This window comes from Epinephelus moara, chromosome 7, assembly GCF_006386435.1.
Source record: "Epinephelus moara isolate mb chromosome 7, YSFRI_EMoa_1.0, whole genome shotgun sequence".
Taxonomy (NCBI): Eukaryota; Metazoa; Chordata; class Actinopteri; order Perciformes; family Serranidae; genus Epinephelus; species Epinephelus moara.
The window spans coordinates 28,927,096-28,936,871 of NC_065512.1; positions in this window are offsets into that span (position 1 = coordinate 28,927,096).

Below are 9,776 nucleotides of genomic sequence, written 5' to 3' on the forward strand. Positions count from 1 at the left end.
CCGCGACTACCAATATTTGTAAGCGACTTTACAGAAAAACAAGCCCAAAGTCGCTTATAATAAGCGGACTTGGCAACACTGGTGGGAGGGGCAGACAGGATGTTGCCTGTTCCATTGTGTGGGTTGTCTTGTTGAGTGCAGTGGTACTGTGAACATTATAATAAACACAGTTTCAGCTGCATATTTTTTTTTCCAAATGTATAATAGAATAGTTCAATGTATGGTTCCATTTGTAATGTGTACCAAACTGAAAACCTTGTACGGAAAAGCTCAATACGAATACGTGCATTGTTACACCCCTACTCATAAGCTATTATAGGCTAGATATTTAAGGTTATATTTGATATGATACAAATGATCTGATCTGTCAGTTATGTCGAAACAGGAGAGCGGAAGAGATGAGCACACACACACAAGCAAGCAGACAGACATAGAGCTCACATTTGAAAAGCAGACAAACAGAATCGCTCGCTGATCAGCACGAAGACGTGTTTCTGATGTGACCAGCCAAGCGACTGCTCGTGCAACAATTTGTAAGGGGTGCCTCAGCGTCCAGTATGAACATGGCACAAAAGGAATTCTACCAATGTTTTAAGCCAACATAAACAGATTTATCAAAGACAAATACTCTGTTGCTGAGATGGGCAGATTGGCTTTCTATAATAGATTTCCACTTTTTAAAATGCCACACAACCTTGGGGCTAATCATCACAATGCCTGACTTGGTGTGAATACCCCCCCGGATCATCAGTGAAGAGTTCACTTTGTGTTATGGCAACCACACTGCTGTCAGCCAAGAGGTTTACTACAGAGTGCTGCAGATGAACCAGCACATCACTGAGTGTGAGCTTCCCTCCCTTTACAACATGTATACCAGCCATTGCTTGAGGAAGGCCCAGAAGTTCAAAGATTGCAGTCAGCTGAGCTACAGACCTACAGGCTTAAGGTCAGCTGAATGCCTTACAGCTGTTTGGGGACCCGGTATAACAAAGACTCTTTGCATGACAAACATCCCAATTAATGCAATTTACTACTCATATTCACCACACCAACACAATTATCTAGCGTGTGAGATTAAATTCAGTCGTTCTTTAATATTCCATTGTATTGCAACCATATTATACACCAGCACGGACTGGGATTTGCATCTTATTGAAAGGCGTATTTAAGAAGCACAGTATGTATACACTGTTCTATGCATAATGCCTATTTGTTCAGTACCCTGAGCCTCATCCATAGCAGATCAGCTGCACTGTCTGTAATTTGCATGTAAGACACACAGGGGGGCAAATGACACCACCCTCACTATGATGAACACTGGCCATTTGCTTTTCATTAACACTTACAGATTTGATTTTTTGATTTCAGCTCTGCTTTTAATGCAGTGCAGATACATTTCTCCAAAGCCTCCTGATCTGACCGCCCACGGCAGGTTTGCTGTAAAGATGTTTGATTTGAGGAGAACAAGGGTGCCTTTTATGAACATTATTATTCTGTTTACACAACTGCAAATACGAATACAGGATAAAGGATTCAAGTATGACAATGATATGACTATAGTTGGTCCGTTCCATCAGAATGACAGCTGTATTTACTTTGTCAAGATCTCATTCACACTCTATGGAACTTAACAGTATCAAGTATTTAGGAACATACACTGAACACAAACTACATCACAAACAAAAACAAAGCCTGTGAGATGTTAGAATGAGGTGAGACCAATACAATTCCTGCTCTAGTGGGACAATGCTGTTTATTCTATTTATTTTTAACAGAATGATTCATTTAATAAAAACATACTGTACTTTCCACGTGATGATCATATTGTTGTCAATGTTTCCAGTTATGGCACGATTTAATAAAAATGTGTGATTGCGATTATAGTGGACAATATCGCGATTTGCGATTGCGATTACAAAATAATTACAATATACAATATAATAAATAAATGGTATCATGAGTCTTTTTGCTTGATTCAGTGTTTCCCCTACATTATATTAGGGGGGCACTGACCTGACCTGACATAGTTATTGTTATGGACAGACAGTGTGTCAATGACCATCAACAGACTGAGCACAGTCAAATACGCTGCTCACACAGCAGTGCAGCACGGAACTGTACACACAGCGGAGCGAGCCTGTGTTGCGTTCAGGCGTTGTCCCGTAAATGACAAATTCCAGCACGCCATAGCACAACACAGCAGCATGTCAAGTGGGCCGAAACCGAGCAAAATTGCTCAATTTTTCATTTGTTATGGAGTCCATGATTTCCCTGTGACACTTACAAATGTTTGCTTAACTGTGCTTGGATGTTGTTTTATGAGGCTCTGGAGGCTTTCAGTTGTCTTATTGTCTTTAACGTTACACGGCTCGGCTTTGTCTCACATGCGCTCTTCCTACTTTTCCCTGTGCTGTCTCAAGTGTTGTTATAGATTGGTCGTGTTGCCGCGGGACGTGGCGACTTTAACTTTTAAACTTTTACACAGCACGTCTTTCAGGTATGGCGACATTGGACAGAAAGACGTGCTGTGTAAAAGTTTAAAAGTTAAAGTTGCCACGTCCCGTCTAAAGTGCTGATAGGCTATAGATTGGTCGTGTTGCCGCGGGACGTGGTGACTTTAACTTTTGAACTTTTACACAGCACGTCTTTCTGTCCAATGTCGCCGTACCTGAATCCAAAGTATCACCATGTAATAGACGTTGCGTTTTTTTCACCACCAACTCAGGCTGTTCTTGGTCGTGCTCATGCTCTTCTTCAGCGTCTGTGTTGGTCATTGCTGCACGCCGGCTGCACGCACCAGGATAGCTTGTGGGCGTGATGTCAACAAACTCCACACACTACAGGAGAGGCAGTCACGTTCACAGACACACACGTTAACATTTATTTACATTAAATCGCAAATCGCAGCCTTTTATGCGGTTATGTAATCGCACAGCCTGACATCACGATTGCGATTAGATTAATCGTGCAGCACTACACAAAACCCATAAAGGTTGTTACAGGGGTATATTTGCACCGGCCAACAGCTTTTGAGGTGACCTGTAGGTGGCCAGGAAGTCCAACAGTGGTGTGATTGTTAATCTTTCCCTTTTCACTCTATTCAACAGCTCTTTTCCTTCGAACGAATATGCAGAAAGAGCGAGCTCACACATTAACAGTCCTGAGTAGTCATGTCCTTAGGTGACTGACCAACAAGAACCCTAGGTAGATGGTATTTCTGTTTCATTGTGTTAAACATCATGCCATGTTTTCTAAATTGTAAAAGCCTAGTGGAGGTAATGTCGGTCACTTTGAAAATTAAAATACAAGCTCCATTTTCTTATAGTACAGTAGTAAAAGTATGCTTTAGAGTACAATTTGTCAGCTGAGTTGAAATTTTGATCAGTTTTCAAGCAAAAAGAGAAGTGGATTTAAATTTGCTGTATATAATGCACACTTTAATGGAAAGTAGCATTTGAATTTGATTAATATGATAATACTGTTGCTCCTGAGGTTTTATGAATAATTTCTATTGATCTAATATCATAGGCTTCATATTGGTTTTACAAACATTATATGGAAATGGGAATTCTGTGAATAACTAATTCAACAAGAGAATTATGTCAGTTTAGTCACAAAAAAATCTAACACATACATTATGTTACAGGCGTAACATTTAACCATTTAAATATGGTGAGACAGTTTCAGTTTAAAGAGTTAGATGGCAAAAGTGAATCACTAACACTGGACATGTGACTGCACTGACATGGAAAACTGTGAGTAAATTGTTGGATTAAAACTTCAATTTAAGGCTTTTCGGCTTTAAATGTATTATTTAAAAACATTGCAACAGGATTATAATTTTTTTTTTGATATCCAGATATGTCTGTTCAGTTACACCATGTATTAATCTACTCGGATGCTTTCTGTAGAGCTCAGAAATTCTCCTTAAGAACCAAGTGTCCATCTGTCCATTTCAAGCCATTAAACAAAGAAAAAAAAAAACGAAAGGAAAATCGAAACATCTTGAATCAAGGTTTTTTTTCTGTCCAGGAGACTGCTGTGCAGGATTAATGCATTTAGCATCTTTCATACAGTGAACAGCAATGAAATCATGATGTATCACACTTTCTGAATCATTACTTGCCAACCCTGCCTGTCATTTTGGTCATTTTTCTTATTATAAATTTAGAATATCAAACCATGCACATCAAGCTGAGATAGCAGGGCTCAAAAGACACCAGACAAAACAGCATTGTTTATAAGTGGCACTTCAGAAAGGATATCATCAGTGCACTATGCAGGTGGGCAAAAATAAAGCCATTATCCCTGTATGTGCAATTTGATACTCTTTACAAACACAATGTGACCACTGAAACTTCTTTGTTGTACGCTCGGTTCATTTCCAGGGATCTAGAATGTGTGCACTATTTAGGGGTTGCAATAACAAAAACCATGCACGCATTCACATACTGCAGATGAAAAAAAGTCAACACCATGGGTCCGGTGCACGTCACATCAGGCCAGCAGTCAAAAATGTCTCCTGCCTCCTACTGCATGTCAAAAAGCCACTGCAAAAATGTGCAACTATTTAGGGAACATGTAATTAGCTTTTCCCTATGAATAATTACACATTTTTAAGCAGCATTTTATGGTAGATTATGCATAAGGTGGGAATGTTTGGGGAAATGCACAAAGTATAATGCATATAACGTAATCACTGCACTTCTTTCTTTCTATGGCATATAAAGACTGAATAGGTCAATGATTATTCCTGACATCTTCTTCACATGCAGAGCAGTTGCTATATGTGCAAAGCTGTAAAGTGACTTCAACAACTTTTTAAAGATTAATTTATATTTTCCATTCATTAACCAGTGGAAAAAAATAGAATACGCTGCACCAGTACAAAACTGTGCAGTGCTGTTGCTGTAATCTGACAAGTAAAACTTCTTGTGAAACAACTTGTAAGAGTGCAAAGTTAGTGCAGTTGTTTTTACAGACTACACTGACACTTACTCAACAATTAGCTGAAATCATGTTTTCAGTGATGCTACCAGAGGAAAAGTGAACATCTTTGGAGCAGTATGGTAGCAAACAATACAGGCCATAATTTTGAAAATATCCGTTACATATTTATGCCAGGCAGGGGGGTGGATTTAAGGTGTAATACTGTGAATACACTTGAACTAAACCCACACGAGGTGCCCTGTGAGCATGATTAGTATTTGTGAAAAAAAAATCTCTTGCTGGCTTCTATTTGCATTATATGATTATGTAAGGATTATTCATATACAGTATTTACATAACGGTAGTACCAGTGCTACCAGTGATAATGCTTGCGCTTATACAGTGAGCAAACTATATTGTGTCAGGATATTAAGACCTATAATTCTACACATTTCATAGAGGTAACTGTGGGATCCAGTACGGCAGGGTTTCAACTGTATAAGCAGCAAGCAATAAGCACAGGAGTACTCTATGTGCACGTTATACATGTACATTTGATTATAACTTATATGCAGCCACAAAAATTGACACAATTCAGGGCCCAGTTATACCAGAGCAACCCTGCTATACCTAAAATGAAGATTTTCTTTACTTAAAATGGAAAAAAGATTTTCTCTTTTGATTAAAAGGTGCCCTGTGGAGTTCCCGTAGAACTTATATTTATATTCAGTGCTTCTTATTACTTCTTATTTGAAATAATACAGCATGTAAATGTAGCCCCCTCACTCAATTCCTAATTTTAACACAAACTTTGTGATTACACACTCTATACTTTAAACACTTTTTTGTGAGAAAGAGAAGAATAGGTGATGGCTACAAATATAAAACTGGGAGTTATGTACAAAAATATGATTCAAAACCAAGGTGCAAAGAGGCACAGTTAGCTTATAATTAGGGGTGTAACAATACATCAATCCACATCGATACATTGATTAACGATCCGATTATATCGATGCAAAATGAAAACATCGATCCATATCATCATCTTAAAGATACGCATTTACTTTGAAATTCACATAGCACGTCTGTGTCACCATTTCTGGGCAGGCGTGCCTCCGCTCAAACAACAAACAGAGCTCAGAAATAAAATGGTCAAATCATATTTTAGTTGTTTTTGTGAGTTGATGTAAATGATTGTGTTAGATGGGCATATGATATCGCGTCATATTGATCGCAGGCTTCTGAATCGAATCGAATCAAAATCGTATCGTGACAGACTTTGTGATATCGGCAAACATCGTTTCGTCATCCAAACAAATCGATATAATATCGTATCGTGATGAAGCTGGTGATTTACACCCCTACTTATAATATAGCTATACTGTATGTGTGAGCTTTAACTCCCATGCTTAATACTTATTCAACTATAGCCCTTTAATGTTCATCATAAATCAAATTTCCATGCCGTGAAGTGGCTTACATAACTACTAAACATGAATAACCCTCAAACACACAGATTGATTGCAAAAATATCACAATATTTATTTCAAACCCCCAAAACAAATAAAAAAAAACAATAAAAGATAATAACTCAATCTATGGTACCATGTTCGTTGGCGCGCTGTTGGAGCTCATATGTAACCCTCAGGTGGAGAAATGTTCGTACTCACGGTCCCTTGGAAACTCAGAAAGCTGGTAGTAACAGTCCATGCAAATCCTTGATACCGCAGCGAGCTGAAGAAGAAAAGCTCTGTCCACGTGCAGGAAGTCCCTGGCAGCGGCAAGTCCTGAGCACCTCTATTGCAGCAGCATGAGTGGCAATGTCCGAAGCACACTAACATTAAAAGACAAAACCTCAAATGAATATACTGTTGGAAAACCATAAATGTGCATAATTTTACAGGTCACAATATCTATACACACTCAGAAACTTGTAAATAAACCCAGGCTTCCCACATGCAGCCTGATGCAGGTTGGGGCACGCTAGTCAGCTGTTTCACGTGCTAACAGTACCAGCTAATTTAGCAACAATATTCACTCAAACGTCTCCCAGTACGGCTCACACACCCGCCGGTTTAGGTTACACACAGTCACAATCCCGCTGGATCTTACTTATTGCAAAATACTGCATTTAAGATGACAATAACAAACTTAGAACAGCGTATCATCCTCTCTTGCTGTCCTCGGTGTCTCCTCGCTCCGTCTCGTCTTGTCTGAATTAAGTCCCGCCCTTCGCAGAATCCGACAGGTCACAATCCTCACCCTAACTTGATTGATTGACACCTGTCTATCCAATACACAAAATGGACATGAGAAGTTCAAGGTCTGCTCTAAATGTGGGATATTTGAATACCTCCAATTAAACAAAACAAACCTAAACAAAAATACACATTTTTCCATATTAATGCAGAAATCAAAAGAGATAAGTAATAAATGAGGTGGTATTTCACAAAATCAGCATAAGGATAGAACTACATCACAAATATCCTACTACAGTATGAACTAAAATCAGTAGGGCACTACATAAAGATATAGTATCAAACATTTTTTAAAAGTCTATCAGCTAGACCTATGTTACACATTTTCTTGAGCTGTGTTCTTACATCATCCCAAATGTTTCTGACAATCTTCAAACCCGGAGAAATCTGTAATTTTCTCCAAGAAATGGTGTGTTTAATTTGGTTGCCTGCCAGTGGCATCTTATCCCCTTTACGCCATGGGTTTAAAAAGGAAAATGGGTACAGCAATAGAGGTTGGCCCCATTCACTCCTATGATAGCTGTTCAGTGGTGCATGAAGCCAAAAAAAGACTTCCCAACATCCTTAGTTAGTTTAATAAAAGTTACATTTGTTACATACGGGACCTAGCTGTAAAGTGACGTAACATCATGTAAATACGTAAAGGACATCATTACTTAAAACTAGCCAGCTACTATTAACAAGGTAAGCATCATGTGGTATGACTCACTCCGCGCCTAGGAGACTTCTTCACCGTGGAAAGTGGGCCGCAGCTCGTAAGGTAGTACTAGTACTCCAATATGTTCATATTGCCATAATTATGACATTCATCATTAAAGGACATAAGTACTTAAAGATAGCTAGCTAACTTTAGCTAGGTAGTGCACCATGTGGTCCCTCTGACTCACTCCCCTCCTAGGAGACTACTTTGCCGGTGGAAAGTGGGCCACAGCTCTGGAGACTGACCTTCAGTCCAGCTGTAGCAACTCGCATTCAGCCAGCACAAACCCTAGTGCTGGGGGTTCACAGTGGGCTGGTCGTAAGTGACAGCACTGAGTCTGTAACCTGTGTAACCTGGGAGGGAGTCAGAGCAATCTGGAATCAGATGTCCAGGTGCTGGGTTTGACTGGTTGAATTCGAGGTGCTACAGGAAGCTAACTAAAGGTCCGTGTCCCCACCCTGGTCGACTATCATCAAAAATCTATTGGTGAACAAAGTTCCTTTTAGTATGATTGTTTTGACCATAAAGAACAACACTTGGGTACTTCACTATTGAATTCACCACATAACTGTTGAAACGTTTGCTGCAGTAGCTGTATGGGTAGTCACTCATCTAATGCTAATGGTAAGTTAGCAAGTTAACCTTACGTTAGTTGCAGTTGTTTCAATAGAATGAAATGCCATAATGTGAATAAACACAACGTAAATAAAACTTAACTATTTCCTTGTCCATGAACATGATTTCTGCCTGAGTCATATCAGATGGATGTTTATCAGCAATGGTGGTTATTAAAAGACTAGTCCATACCCATTATGTACAGCATACCATACCATGACTTAGTCACACCAAAAATTAGAAAAACAACAACATTCGGCCACAGGGGGAGCCACAGCGATCGGTCGCATTTTAGCCATTTTTAAGCATTTTTCTGTTATAGCACCACCCAGTTGCCAATTAGAGTTAAATTTCTCCAGTCACCTTGAGGTGTCCTGTTCGTAAAAATCGATATGGCGGTTAGGCCTAGATAAGAAATTAGCTCTCTAGAGCCCCCATTTTGTTTGGTGGGGTAAGTAATGGAGGGGTCCCCTCAGATTATGTGTGGTCATATTCTTACAAACTTGCGTGGTGATCGGTGAAACCCTTGAGATGTTATACACCTTTATGTGATGAGCCACGCCCTCCGCAATATTCATTGCCTTATAGAAGCTCAGTTTTAGTAAGTTTTCCAACTTTTGCCAAGAGGGAACTTTAGATATTGGTCCCTAGATTATGTTCACTGAGTTTCATGCAAAACGGTCAAACTTCCTAGGAAGAGATCAATTTTAAGTGTTTTTCAAAAAATTCAGAATGGCGGAAAATCTATATAACCGGAGGTTATGGGTCATGGGTTATGGGTTATCGAGAGGAGCCAGTTGAGGTGGTTTTGGCATCAGGTAAGGATGCCTTCCTGATGCCTCCCTTGGGAGGTGCTTCCGGCATGCCCAACGGGGAGGAGACCTCGGGGCCACCCCAGGATACGCTGGAGGGATTACATCACCCAGCTGGCCTGGGAACGCCTCGGGGTTCCCTCGGAAGAGCTGACAGAAGTGGCTGGGGAGAGGACTGTCTGGGCTTCTCTGCTGAGGCTGCTGCCCCCGCGACCCGGACCCGGATAAGCGGAGGGCGACGAGTACGAGTACGAGTTATGGGTCCTTGAGGCAAATTTGTTCCTCATGAGGAGAGGCATCTCTGTGCAAAGTTTCATGTCTCTACGACATACGGGGCATGAGATATGCCCATTCAAAGTTTGCAATTTCAGTTGGTTGCTATAGCGCCCCCCTTTGGCCAATTGATGTAATATTGCTTCATTTGCATCCTCCCATGACCCTCTACCACTGTGCCAAATTTCA